General features: G+C 38.0%; 1 protein-coding gene across 17 annotated transcripts in view; it reads right to left on the bottom strand.

The window, feature by feature from the left end:
- ESRP2 (epithelial splicing regulatory protein 2) overlaps nt 1–14,376 on the bottom strand; it is a 188,320-nt gene that overhangs the window by 84,352 nt on the left and 89,592 nt on the right. For 16 of the 17 annotated variants that reach the window (XM_090149871.1, XM_090149864.1, XM_090149869.1 and 13 more), the window contains one exon: nt 3,019–3,103. The gene's annotated coding sequence lies outside the window, so the exon portion shown is untranslated. Of the gene's footprint in view, nt 1–3,018; nt 3,104–14,199; nt 14,269–14,376 lie in introns of those variants that run through there. The other variant, XM_090149868.1, reaches the window with a different exon arrangement.

Raw genomic sequence — 14,376 nt, 5'->3', positions numbered from 1 at the left:
TGCTTAATAATATACAAAACACAACAGTGGTTAAACACATCATAAGTGTAGCCATTCTAGTGACCAAACGTGGAGGGGTTTTTAATGTATGAACATAGAGCTGGACTTCTGCCCTCATAAACTTGGTCTAATTGTTTTAACAGCAGTGAATTTAGGCTGCATTTCTGTGTCTAAAAAACAAGTCTAAATATGATTTTGTGTGCACACATTATATATTATTTCTATATGTGGTACAACAGAGAGTCATCAGCATGGGAAACTTTAAGTGTGAAACTTTACCTTTTGGTTTGAAAATAACTTCTGAAAGCATTCAACATCAGAATCAAGAAAGTCTGTGCTATTACTATGAAAAATTCTGAATTGAATTTGTTGTGTTTTCAGTATAAGAGGGATGCTTCATTCATCTTTCAAATTGTTTGGTTTTCTTTCTAAGTATGTGTTTCCCTCTGGTGGATAGTTTGCAGTTTGCACCACCACTGAACATTTTAAAACAGCTAATGGTTTTGGATCAATAAAGGTAAATGATAATTTATATTTCCATCTTTTGTATGTTTCTCCTTAGAATTTGATTCCCAGAGCTTTTAAACTTTGGGCTAGCAGCTTTTTCTCAAAGCACATCCATCCTCCCATCCAGTAAAAGCATCTCTGTAACAACTTGCAGAACAGCTGATGCATGGGAAATTCCTATCACATGTAACTGGTATGAGTAACTGTCCCAGAAAGACTTTAACAATTCTCTCCAACTGTTTTCTTCAGAACGATCCACTAGATATTCAGCTTTAGAGTAACTGATGATTAATCAATACCAACTATCATGTATCTGCTGATCCTGAAGGAAGTCACCAGTTCAAATCTTTTAGTTCTTCAGCCAGTGAAAGAAGATAGTATTTGTACGATTGACATAGCTGTCTCACAACAAGCTCAGATAAATGGCTTATAATGGTGTTATAAATGGCTGTGTGAAACTCACACATTACTTGATCAGAAAATTATGGGCTAGTCCATTTCCTAAGCTAGGGTAAGTGGATATCATTTGCTAATGAAAAGCTGCTGTAAACATTGCTTTCTTGCTTTCCTGATTACAGGAGGGTCTCCTATATAAATGATGCACACAGCAGCTAATAATGTCTTTGCTCTGTAACTACTACAAAGGAAAGCATAGTGTAGGGAAAGACATATACTAGACATTTCTAAATTCTTGCAAAAACTATCTGCAATAACCTGTGATGTAGCAAATACAACCAAGAATACTCTCAGTGCTTCTTCATCACTGGGAAAAATACCTTAACGAAGAGCTACCCAGGGATCAACTCCAGAATGTAATAAAAGGCTGGTACCTTGCACTATTAATAGAAAGTTAGCAACATTCTCTGCTGTGTTGTTGTTAACTGGCTTTCTAATAATGATATTACAAAATAATATGCCCCTATCTAGTTCAGTAGCCAATAGCATTAGTTTTATGTGACTGGACAGAGAAAAGAATTCCTGTGTATTGTATTCAGGAAAGCTGCTTTAGAACTCGTGATAGGAGGAGTGCTTATAAAGGCACACTGTACGTGCAGCCACACATGCTTACATATGAGTACCTTTCTTACTATAACAGAATGACTGTGAACAATCAGATCAGCAGTTGTGAAACTATTAAAGTATATGTTGAAACACTCTGCTCGTACAACCAGACATACTAGTCCCGTGAGAGTAGAGGTGTTAATTAAGATAGTGGAGATCTATATTTATCATTCTGAATACAAGCAGGAATATGAATAAAAACTATGTAGAGATTTTTGAAAAACTTTAAGAATTTCTTTTTTCAACAATATGAAATAGTACATTATTCAGAGTACAAGCTTTCAAACAGTAAATGTACAAATTTCCTACAGCTGAAGGTGAGAATTTGGCTTGTATTTACATTAGCTGTCAGTAAGTTGCTATTTGTATGTACACAAACCATTGCTACCCAAAACCTTTACCTAAGCATATCTGGTATCATAATTACTACTGGATAAATCAAACACAAATGAATTGTTTACACACTCTGCCTTTTGTGAGTAATAAATTACTGATGATAAATACTGCTTGGATGCTTAGCTGCCAAAAGTTACTCAATTTTTTCTTTTTCTAAACCTATGTCATTTTTACCTTGTTCAGAGTTTCATGTAGATACTCTATTCACATCTCTGAAATGCAATGACAATCTTTAGAGAGAGACTTGTTATCAAGAATCTGCCATATTTTGGTTACATGCATTGCCCTTATGAAAATGGATCTGCCCATGTAGTTATGTATTTTCAACAGAGGGCAGCATTGGGGAACCATTTATTGTTTCCTCACATAAAACTGCAGATGAGGAAGATATAGCCACTGTCTGTATGTGGTATACGAAGTCTGAGACTGAGACTACAAAATCTATTCTCTTTCATAAAAAGGTTAAATGATTGCAACTTAAATTTAATTACTGCAGATAACATATTCTAGATAAACTTCCTAGATAGAAATCACTGTTGTTTCTACCTCACAGATAATTTTATTTTCTAGATATTCTCATAATTCTAGGTTAGTACTGTTTTGGTACATGATCATTTTCAACGTTATAATATATAACTAATAAAAGGGCAGCTCTGCCACGAAAATAATAGCACCTGAATTATTTCTCCATGCCTCTGAAGCAACAAACTTGGAAAGGTTAGCAGTATGAAAAACACTTCCTGTAGTGCAATTTACATGAGTATGTTCCTAGTCTCTTTGAAAAGCAGACTAAATTGTGCTCTCAACCCTGCTCAGCAGATTTGAGCAGATTAAGAGTTGTTTAATACATAAACATTGAGGCACCAGGCTAGATATGAAGCCCTGGTTTCATGGCCTTTTGTCAGGAATCTTGTTAACTGGCTGAAAGTAGAAAGACTATACTCATTAAAACACAAAGCTACTCTCACGTTCTGTAGTAGCCACCCTTGGATATGCAAAAGACACTTGTAGGGCAACACTGAGACTCCCTCAGTCACTTAGTAATTAGCATACCTGGCATGTTGTTCTGCATGGCCAGAAAGAAGCTAGTGTCCTACTGTGCCACTGATCAGAAAGATCTTGTCCAAGCATTCTTATTCTGAAATAAAAAGTAGTGAAGATTGATTCTGAGATGCCACACAGGTACAGTTACAGCTTTTACCAAACACACACACAACATATTGTATGGAAAGCATGTAAGATATGCCATCTTTAGACACTAGTGATTTGTTATTATCATTCTGTAATGTGATCTATTGCTTCTATAGGATTTTCATTTAATGCTAGAAATGGCTGTGAATAATGATGACTTTTCCAGTGTTTTCACCAGCAGAAAGTGCTGGCACTTAAAACTTACTCTCAGTAGAATGGAGGGGATTTTCTTGTTAAAAATCTACTAATTTATGGATTGTAGTGGAATGTAAGGCTATAACACATTCTAAGGTCATCTGATCTCATGCTATTTACATTTGACATGAGCCTAATAATATGACCTGGATTTAAGCATTCTTATTTCATATGTTCCAGTTTTGGGTCAGATCAAAAGGTTCTCTTAGCCCAGTATTTTGTCTCCAGAGACAGGAAAAAGCAGGTACCCAGGAAAGCAAGTAAGAACAAGCCAAGTTTGACTATACTTGTCCCACACAGTTTGTGCAGTTTAAAATGTTTGGTGGTCAATTCTCTGTAGACTTGTGGAGACCACGCTTGAACTCATGAACACTTATGGCAGCAAAAGTTACTGCAGCAAGATGTTCTGCAGCTTTAATAATACGCTGTGTGAAGAAACACATCTTTTCGCTTGTTAGTATCCTATTAGCTTCATCTGGTTACTCACCATTCGTATATGAAAGGAACAGTGAATAGTTGATCCTATTCACCCTCTCTATAGTCTTTATTTGATTAAACCCTTTACCTGTAACTTATTCATTCCAAAGGTAACTCATTCTTTCCCCACTTACTCCATATGCTCTATGCACAGAGATCCTCTACCTTGTCATCCTACTGTTATACCACAGACTGTCCTCTGCCTAGTAGAGTTTTGTAACTTACTTTGCTGTATCTCCTGTTCTGTGCTTAAATCACTAAAAGTCATGGGTCATTTAAATTATTTTGTATTGAATGACAGTCAGTTTTAATTTTGTAAGCTATTTTTCTTGGCTTTGTGTCTCAAGTCATGCCTGTGCAGGATGCATCTAGTCCATAATGGCATTGAATGGTATCTCTTTAATGTCTGCTTTTTTCCTACACAACAAATGATGTATGACTACTTTTATTATGATTGTTGCTTTCCTGTCTTTTGAGTTGCTGCATATTAACCAAGATATGTGGTATCTGACCACATTATTACCAAATCTATTGCTACAGCTCTGATGCTGTGGTTCTCTTCTCTATTAGCTGGATGTACTGCACGACAGCATAGCAAAATGTTCACTATGTGCAATACATCCTGATATAAAATCTTGGTTCTTAGTACATTTTGAGGGCTGTTACAGAGGGAACAGAGCACATAATAGGGAAATCATGGGTAGGAAGCCATCCTAGACACTGCTACTGAGTAACAGCTACAGCTGATCAAAGCTCTGCCTGATAAGAGTTGTCCCCACCAGAACGGTTTTAAATTGCAAATCACGGATCCAGTCAGAAATATTATCCCAGTTCTAGCTATCAGATTCTGAACTTGAACAATGTTAGGCTGAATCTATAGCTTAGGAGATTGGCTGAAGTATTGTTGATAATTATGTAATATTATATTCCACAAAAGGTTATAAGACATCAAGAAGTTGACTCTAAAGAATATAAAAGCAGAATTTAAATAGACATTTAAAAAGAATTTAAAATTTTAAAATTGCTAGCCTATGTTATCTGAGAAGAGTTATTTCTCTGAGCAAAGAATGAATTCAGTATAGTTTAGCAGCTTGCCAAAATGAGGAAATACCCAAGACAAGATAGTAATATACTTTGAGAAAACCATTTTCTCCAGCTAATCAATACATCTCTGCAGCCCACAAATGCAGCAAAACTGTGTTTGTGAGCTATGTTACGATAAGGTTCAAGCAGAAGAGTTCAAATCCCCTCAGAACAGTGTATCTTTTAACAGGAAATCATGAGACCAATTCATCTGCCATGTGAATGCTCCTATATTACTTGCTTTCAGCAGAAAATGTGTTTTTATGTCACATGATAGCAGTATCCCTTTTCCATCACTGCTTCAGCCTGTAATTTGAATTCTTTGGTTTCTTCACTTTCAGCTGTCAAACAACCAACAACTAAATGACTATACCATGAAGAAACTGATCAGAGTGTTATTCTAGTAACATATTTGAAACCTGGTGTAACAGCAATATTTAAAGCTTCTCAAGCCATTTATAGCATATTCATTAAAAATCATTCTACTGCTTCAGTTCTCTCAAAGCACTATGTCAAGGCAGTCTTTGGCAAGGTTCCCCCCACCTTTTTAAACATGTCCACAAAGGGCTCTAAAGTATCATTTTGCAATTTGAAACCTGACAATGTAGTTCATTGACCCCTCTCCCCATAAAAAGGGAGATTAAATGGTGAAAAGTTACTAAAATTGTCTGCTGTTGAATCCTTTAAAGTTTCAGATGCTGAACAGCACTGTAAAACTCCAGTTCATAATTGGAACTGTGCGTTTGTGGCTCTAATCTTTCCTACGCTGAAGAGATCAGTGGGAAGAGATGATGTTAATCTGAGTATAAAATGGCACTGTGATGTGAAATATCTGTGCTTTGGCTTCCAAAGTTTGTGCATATAGAGCATTCAATGATAAAAATTTAACCTACATTTCCACTTGTGTTTGATGCTAATCGCTGCTGTCAAAAATTGTGAGATGCTAAGCCTTCGTTCAATAGCAGGTTGTAAGATTGGGTCATTTTATATTCTTTGATCGTTGTTCTTGGCCATTTGATTAACAGAGCCAGTAGGATAACTGTCCCAATCTAATTTTGATGCTACCTATGGTTTGAGCAGGATTAGAACAATGACTTCAAAAGTCTATCAGAGCTTAATTTTCTTATGACTGTATTTTTGCACTGACACACCTAACACAGCCTGTGACACAATGCTACTCACTGTGCTGCTGCTTAAACCAGTTTCCCATGACTAATCATTCCTAGTTGCCTATGTCCCTCAGTCCAGAAGGGAACTGTGTTCTTATAGGAATCATCCGGCAACACTTTTAAACGTAGCATGCCCAAGGGATGGGAGGGCAGGTGCCTGTGTATAATTTAGATATGTTTATAGGCTATCTCTTTCCCAGGAAAGTGGTATAAGCAAAACATAACAGATCAGGCATTTATTTTTACAAATTGACAGTCCATACACAGATCTGAACAACTCATTTTGTTATCCTGTTTGTTTTAATGTTACTTAAGGTACCTCAGTAAAACTTGAATCTTTTTTATTTAATTCTTAAATTTTTTTTTTTCCTACTCCTGTTTCATGTTTAATGTGATAAACTGGACTAAAAGAATAGAAAATACATGGGTAGTCTATGTTTCATTACCATATCTAAAGCTGTTTTACAGATGCATCTTTCAATGGGAGTATGTGTTTCAGACCCAAAGAGCCATAACATAAAATTAAGATTAAAAAATAGACATCTTTAAAGCATCCCTCAAAAACTCAGTTAAAAAACCTCTCTTCAGTACATTTTAAAGTACTCACTAAAGAAGAACTCTCAAATTATTTTCTATAGGACAAATGAATTCTCAAAAGGTATGATCAGCACCAAAAATGAGTAAACGAAACCTTAGTGAGGTTAGATACAGATCAACATGCCTCTCAGTAAATTACTAAATGACTAATGGACACCACTTTCAGTTCTTCTGGATACACTTGTATTTCCAGAAATGGAATAACTTCTGTCAGTAATCAGCTGGATCTAGTAGAAGCAGTGCTTTACCTTTTTAGAAGCAATTCTGAGTTAGCAAATTTCTGAAGCCCTGTATTTCTCAGCAGATTCCCTGACTCCCAGACCACGTGGAACATCAATGAAGGTGTGACACTATGTGAAATTGCTTATGAAATAGAAGAATGGTCTCCTTGCCTTGTCATTACACATGAGCTAGAATCCTGAAATGCTGCTGTTTGACTCATGCCACATAACAAGCAAATAGAAATTCTTTTGCAATTCTTTGGCAAGAATGTCACTATGTTCTAGTCATTATTACAGTCTTTTAAGACATGCTAGCCTTATAACAGCAGCATGTTAAACTTCTGCTCTATTTTTTCTCCAATTCCTCTATTTGTCTGAAATAATCTTGCCTGCAGATTATCTTGCCTGCAGATTAATACTGCCTTGTTAGACTCCTTAGCTTTTCATCTTAGAAAGTAGAAAGTGTTTCTCTGCATGGTACAAAATGTCAGACTCTATGCAACATGTGCTGGGAAATTGCTGTAACTTAGAACTTGTGCAAGACATAAGCTGTCCCTGAGGGTTCAACCTACTCAGTTTTCATCACACCGTAGATCATAATTTCAACTTTCTATCATACATTCCTCCTACACATAACTGTCCTCCAATTTAAAAATTCTTCAGTGGTCCAGCCTGGAGTAAAAAAGCAAAAATCCCAGTACTTCGAAGTCCCAGCACTTCTGGGGCTTTCTCACTCACAGGTCCAAGCACTATTCTCTTTAACTCAGCAGGAGCTTTGCTATTCAGCATCTTAGAGTTTCTTTTGCTGTCTTGACTGAAACAAAGAATGTAGTAACTGAAGGACTGAACTGTAAAAGTCAGTTACACTTCATGATGGAACAAACATAATTTATGAAGATTCACTGGATCTCAGCAAATTTGGAGCATTTTTCAAGAAAGTGTAATTTCTGGGTCCTGCCAGTGAATGTTTGTAACATTAAAAGGTTCAAAGATCAAGGAGATATTTACTATGTATCTACTTCATAGATATGGGTTTCCAGGACTATAATTTCTTGTTGATTCCAAAGAGGAGTCAAATCAAATTGGAATGCAAGCCTGGTTGTTCTGTTCAGTTGTTGTTTTAAATGATGGGTATGTGAGTTCCCCCAGGTACTAACTAGAAACAGAAGTTCTGAAGTTCATTTGCTTTCATAGATACATAAATTCTACAAATATTATTTTTCCTTATTGCTGAAATTTAATAAGCAATCTTGTAATTAAAATACCAAAAAAATGAATTGTTATCTTTTACCTGATATGATGGCTATGAGAGATCTGTAAATCTCTCAAATCAACAATATTTATTTTTCTTCCCAAATAAAATATGCTGTATAACTTTGTGAATACAGGGAATAGGTAGTTCAAGTTAAAAATGTTTCCACTCTAAATGTAATTTTTTGAGTAGAACTAGAACTACTGTTAAGGAGTACCAGCTATGCTGGGCCAAATACTAGGATTAGACTGGAAAGCCTCTGAATCCTCACAAGTACAAGGCAACTATAATAGGCCTGATTACTGAATGTATTCTCTATCACTTTCTACCTTAAAAGTTTGTTTTAAATTGTTCATAACACTTCCTGATTAGTAACACATATTTGTATGGCTTTATGCTGTCTTTACAGCAGGCTGCTCAAAACTTTAGATCAGATCATGGCAGGCTTACTAGTCATTGGGTGCTCACAGTGTACTGTGAAGCTCAATTACGTGGATCATTTGCAAACACTAATTGATGAGCTTTAGAAAGAGTACTATGATCACTTTATACAGATTAAAGGTTTCAAGATAGGAGAGATGTCAGTGACAAGATATATTAATTGTGTACATCCTACCTTGGCTGAAGGCTAAGCTCTGATGTTCTGGACTGATATTCAAATAAGCTTGCACTTCTGCACCCACACTGCCCAGCTGCCTCCTCCCCTTTTTTCTGGCCCCATTCTGCACTGTAAACAAACTCATCCTAAGGAGACTGAGGAATTGATCTCAAGTTTTGTTTCCTATCCTGATGCTAATGAGTAGCAGCATGAAGAACAATATGGAAGTGAATGTGAAGTGCTGAGGAAGTGGGGGAGAGTGGGGGGGGAAGAAAAGGAAGGGAAAGTAGCTTTGCAGTCCTGGTTCAAATGCATGTCAGATAGTGCCCTGGGATTACTGTGACTGTATGTAGAGCTTGAGTTTAAAAACTGTTGCATTTAGTTGGCAATGGCATTCTAAAATGTGTGCTAACCTGTATAACAACGTATAAAAAACAATTTTGTTAAAGGTAAAGAAACAATAGCCTCTTCAATAAGAGGAGAAATGGAACCCACCTCTGGCTGATTTAACAAAGGAAAGCCAAGAGTTGAACTGAATGTCTGGGATATTTATGGATTCTTCTACGCATAGCTTTGGTCTGAAGAAATGTTACTAAAAAAAACTTGTGTTGCTAAACATGTTGCAACATATATAGACTAGCACAGATGTGTAGTGTGTATATAATAGTTATTTAATAGCAAATTGAAAACCACAGTAGCAGCCTTCTACAGTGCATTCTATAAGCTCTTGAGAAAATACATGTTTATGACGGTCCCCCACTGAGGTCATCTGCAACATCTAAGTGTTGTTACAGGTTGGCCAAACCTGCACTGCAACCAGAATACATTGTCCCAGTATGACTGTCTTCAACTGAACCTCAAACTATTCTTGAGAAGGAGGGAGTAAGCTTCCTGAGCTGAGTTTTAAGGCCTGGTATTTGTTTCAAGAAAAAAGACAATTATCTTGCTTCATAGATAGTGAAGAAAGAGCATATCAGTGTTGTGTAATGCAATTTTTGTGCTTCTTTTTCAAACTAAAGTCATGTTTAAACAACGCTCAGGATTCCTACCAATGCAGAACAATGTAGGAGGGTAAATCTGTTGTGCCAAGAAGCTCTAGAAATCTTTGTATTACAGACAGAATTACTAGGGGAAAAAACTTGGCAACCTACTTAAGAAAACCTTTATTTTCTAATGATGTTTGAAAGTGGACATGTGTGGTGTTCTGAAAGTGAACCTGATGGAATCTGAATACTTGTGGCAAATTAATAAAATGTACCACTTCAATCTTCCTAAGTCCCTTATACCAGTGTATATGTTTGGTTCATAGGCTGCATGGGTTACAGGCCTGACTTCTCCCTAGTGACCTTGATTCCTTCCTGGACTCAGGCATGAGTTCAAACTTGTGAGAATGAATATAACTTATTTAGAAAGCAGAACACCTGAGCTAGTCTACGATGTTTAGCTGTGTATGGGAAAAGAGACATCACAGATCCTATTACAGTATTTTCCAAAGAACATTTGGGGGAATTCAGGAAGGGATGTTACAGCAACGTCTGCAGGAAAAAATGAGATGAGCAACAGATGTTTTCTGTACATTCAGCAACGAGGAAGATGACTAAAGCAAACCACTGCAGCACACCAAAGTATTGCTTTTTGTAAAGGTGATAATAGGCATATAATTAAATCTTTTATCTTCCTTCTTGTCTATGACTCTTGATACTTTCATATTCTACTACTCTCATTTCCATTAAGGTGAGACTCTGCATCCCAGGATAATTTTTACTGCTGCAAATTCAAATGCAAAAACTAGGGTGGCTGGTAAAATCTTGTGAAGCAGTAGAAGTTAAAATAGCATGTTTCTGAAAGACCTGAACGGTGAGGATTTTGTGAACATATTCTGAACTTGATAAATTTCTCAATGAAACACAGTAATAATGGAGAAAGCACTGACATGGGTCTCTACAGGGTAGACCTGGACCAGTGTCTTGGTCACCTTTACATCTTTCTTTTAAAATCACCTCAGTTGTAGACAGTTTATAATGAAGTTTCTTATTATGTTAATCATTTATTTTGTGTATTCCTTCTCCTACTGTGCATTATCCTTATTTGATATGAACATGCATCTTTGGGATAAAGCTGCTTTTCCAGTAGTGTGTCTAGCACAGTGCAATCATGCTTGGGGATATCTGAGCCAATACAAACACTACTTAAATGCTAAGGATCAGAGGCAAACAGGGAATTCTGTTCAGTCAAATAAAAGGTGTTTAAGTAAATACTACGTTTCTGGAAAGGATCGTTTATTTTAAATGACTAGTCTGCAAACTCATATTCAGTTCACCATTTTTGTCAAGCTGCCAGTCTAAGTCCTCAAAGAATCTTAACAAAGATAATAGTGCTGATATTCTCATTTTTGGTGCTTAATTTAGTTTAATTCTGCTATTTGTTTGGAAAGAAGTAAAGAATATTTTGAATACTGATTATACACATCAAAAAGAATTCTCTATGGTGATTTAAAAAAAAAAAAAGTGGTCTTCGGAATATGTATTTTTTCTCATATAAAGGTGATAAAGGTGTATTACTGCTTTCACAAACAGTTTCAATTCTAATGACTTCCTTTTTCATGTCCAGTTTTTAATATGAAGCACATGAAGGAAGCAGTGTATAGTATACATTTTCCAAAAATAAGCTTGCTGGCACTTCACTGTCAGTTCAGACTTGTAGTTGGTTCTGATATTTATTACATTTCCTTGAATTATGACAAGTAGAATTCTGTTGTATGAGTATACATGATCATGGTCCTGAATTGTTACTCTGTAAACGTCAAGTCATTTTTTGTAGAGACAGAGGAGAACTGCTCTTCTAGGAACACACTACTCAGAAATACACTGTGTCGACTTATTTGCAGAGCATCACCTAACTGGAAAGAAAAGTTAAGGGGCTTTGTAGATTGTCTTGGTTCTTCCTATTTCTTAATGTCAAAGGAACCAGGCATTCAGTGTGAAAACAGAAACTTGCTGTTAGTATTTAAAACAACCTTATAAAGACAAGGAGCTTTGTTTGCTTTGCTTTCCAATGTTAATAGTACAGATCTCCCAAAAGGAAGCAACAAAAAAGCAGCAATTGTAACAGTACTTGATTCATCAACTGAGAGACTGTTATCTAAAAAACCAGGGCTTGCACAGAAGGAATAGCAATTATGTGCTTAGGAGGCTTTTCCTGGAGAAAAATAAGAGGAAAAGATGAGGACACTCCCAACTGTTAGAAGATTGCAGGGATTCATAACAGAAATATCAAGACTTGTCTGAATTGAGAACAAAAATATCTGTACTGAATTACTAAAATAAGGGTTACAAACATGACACATCTGATAGGACACATCAAGGACATAAATAATAACACACCGGTAAACACTGAGAAATGAGGTGTTCAGATCAACATCAGAGAATCACAGAATGGCCCAGGTTGGAAGAGACCTCAAGGATCATGAAGCTCCAACACCCCTGCCATAGGCAGGGCCACCAACATTCAATACCAGACCAGGCTGCCCAGGGCCCCATCCAACCTGCCTTTGAGCACCTCCAGAGACGGGGCATCCACATCCTGTTCCAGAACCTCACCACTCTCATAGTAAAAATCAAAAGGCCTGTGCTCTCAGAGGCTTACAGCAGAAATGATTTACCAGCAGAAAAGCTATCCTCTGACAATAGGATGATGGCAACAAGGTGACAATAAGTCAGAAATACAACAGGCAGTGAGCTTGCTCAACACTTAGAGGTTGAAATAAAAAACTAAAAAAAAAAACAAATAAAAAAACAAAAGCACACCAAAATATCTGCATTTCTAAAGCGCACGGCAAATCTGTTCAAAAACTGCCTTTGCTTCTACCCAAGGGAAGCCAGGAGGGGTGAGAGAGGATTTGACAGGTGGCATTATTTGAACCTCACAACACAAGTGACCTTGGCCTGACTACTTAGACATGTGCATTTTGGTGCTTTGGACTGAACATAACAATATGAGAGAAGGACAGAAGGACCAAGTGATTGAAATCAGCTTTCTTTAAACACTGCTCTGCCTTTCCATAAGGTCTTGCACTGCATTTTGTAACATTTAATTCCTACATCAGTATCAGTGTTGCAACCAGTTTTACAGTCTGTAATACTTACACACCCTGTAGTTTGTTTTAGTAGGAGGTCATTTCAAGTCACCACTTGTGTGGTGACTAAGCACCTGTCTCTGGGACAAACCAAGGCCTCTGCTTGTATTGGATGTTGTCATCTCTTCCCTTAGCACAAATATAACAGGTGTGGCAGCTGCCAGGAAAAACACGATCCTAGATTTAGACTTGGCCTTAGCTTCCCTGAGTGATTCGTTGCATTTTCTTCCTCTGTCTTATTTCAGGAGGAAAAATGTGTTGTCCTCATTCCATGTTAATGCCACACCATCCCCAACCTCACCCCACTTTTCTCAATTCCAGTCAATAAGCTATGTGTCTGTTTTTCATTTGCATCTTTTTGATGCCTCTTTTTGCAGCAGCTACAAACACTGAATGCTGGTTCAATGAGGCAAGAACAGCTTCATTTTTTCTACCTTACAATGCATGTAGCTGGTTGAATTACACAAGCCAATGAAAAGTAGTTTCCTATATTGCATTTCTACATTCTACATCTACAGGTTTCTGGTATCTCCCACTGATTTCTTGGTTTGAGATACTGTTCACATCAATACGTAAACCATTCAAGGCAGGCATATTTCTGCAATTTAGCATCACACTGAGGAATACAGACTGTAGTGCCCTTTTTGCAAAAAGACCCCAGCAGCTTTTCCCCAAGCACAAAGCAGTAACACCTGGCTCAGAACGTGGAGTGGATGTGTGAGGGAAGCAAGAAAGCTTCATCTTGTTCATTCCCAGGATCACAACCGGCTATGAGTTGTGGTCACAGTGTTTCTGAGCACCATTTTTCTTCACTCTGCTCAGTTTCTGCTTCTATGGGAACCCTTGCTCCTCTCCACAATCCACCGGTAACGAACACGCACCTCACTCTGAATGGGCAGCTTCCACTAACTGCTGTTGACCAAGCACAAAGGCTTACATCCTTCTGGCTTTAAAACCCTGCAATTACAAATCCACCTGTTCTTGTTATACGTGTGAAGGTCTAATGATTTTTTCTGAGTGTTGCCAAATTTCTGGCCTCAACGATACAGTGAACCAATTAGCCGCTGCATTAGCCAGGCGTCGCCTGAAGCACTGCATTGCTTTTATACCGGCACTCATCCCGCGTCTTTGCAACGAGAAAAGCTGCAGCTATCCTAAGGTTTATTTGCTTTTGCTCAAGCCACGCAGACCACACCTCTGCGCTAAGTTTATGCACAAGTCTGACACGAAACGCCCCTCACTTCACCTCCAGGACCCACCACGACCGCACAAGTGCGCACGCAGCGGCGTGAGGCGAACCCACCGGCCCGCAGCACCTGGCATCTCGCGGTCCGGAACCGAGGGGCTGCCGCGGAGCCGCACCTCGCTACCAGCGGAGCCGAAGGAGCGGCAGCTCAGCTCGACGATCCCCGCTCGGCTCTGCGCTCGGCTGGTAACGCCTGCGGGGCGGGGCCGGCTGCGGCCGGGGCGGGGCGAGCCCTTTTCAGGCCGGG

This window comes from Phasianus colchicus, chromosome 13 (assembly GCF_987193195.1).
Source record: "Phasianus colchicus chromosome 13, bPhaCol1.hap1.1, whole genome shotgun sequence".
Taxonomy (NCBI): domain Eukaryota; kingdom Metazoa; phylum Chordata; class Aves; order Galliformes; family Phasianidae; genus Phasianus; species Phasianus colchicus.
This window is presented reverse-complemented; position numbering and strand designations above follow the sequence as displayed.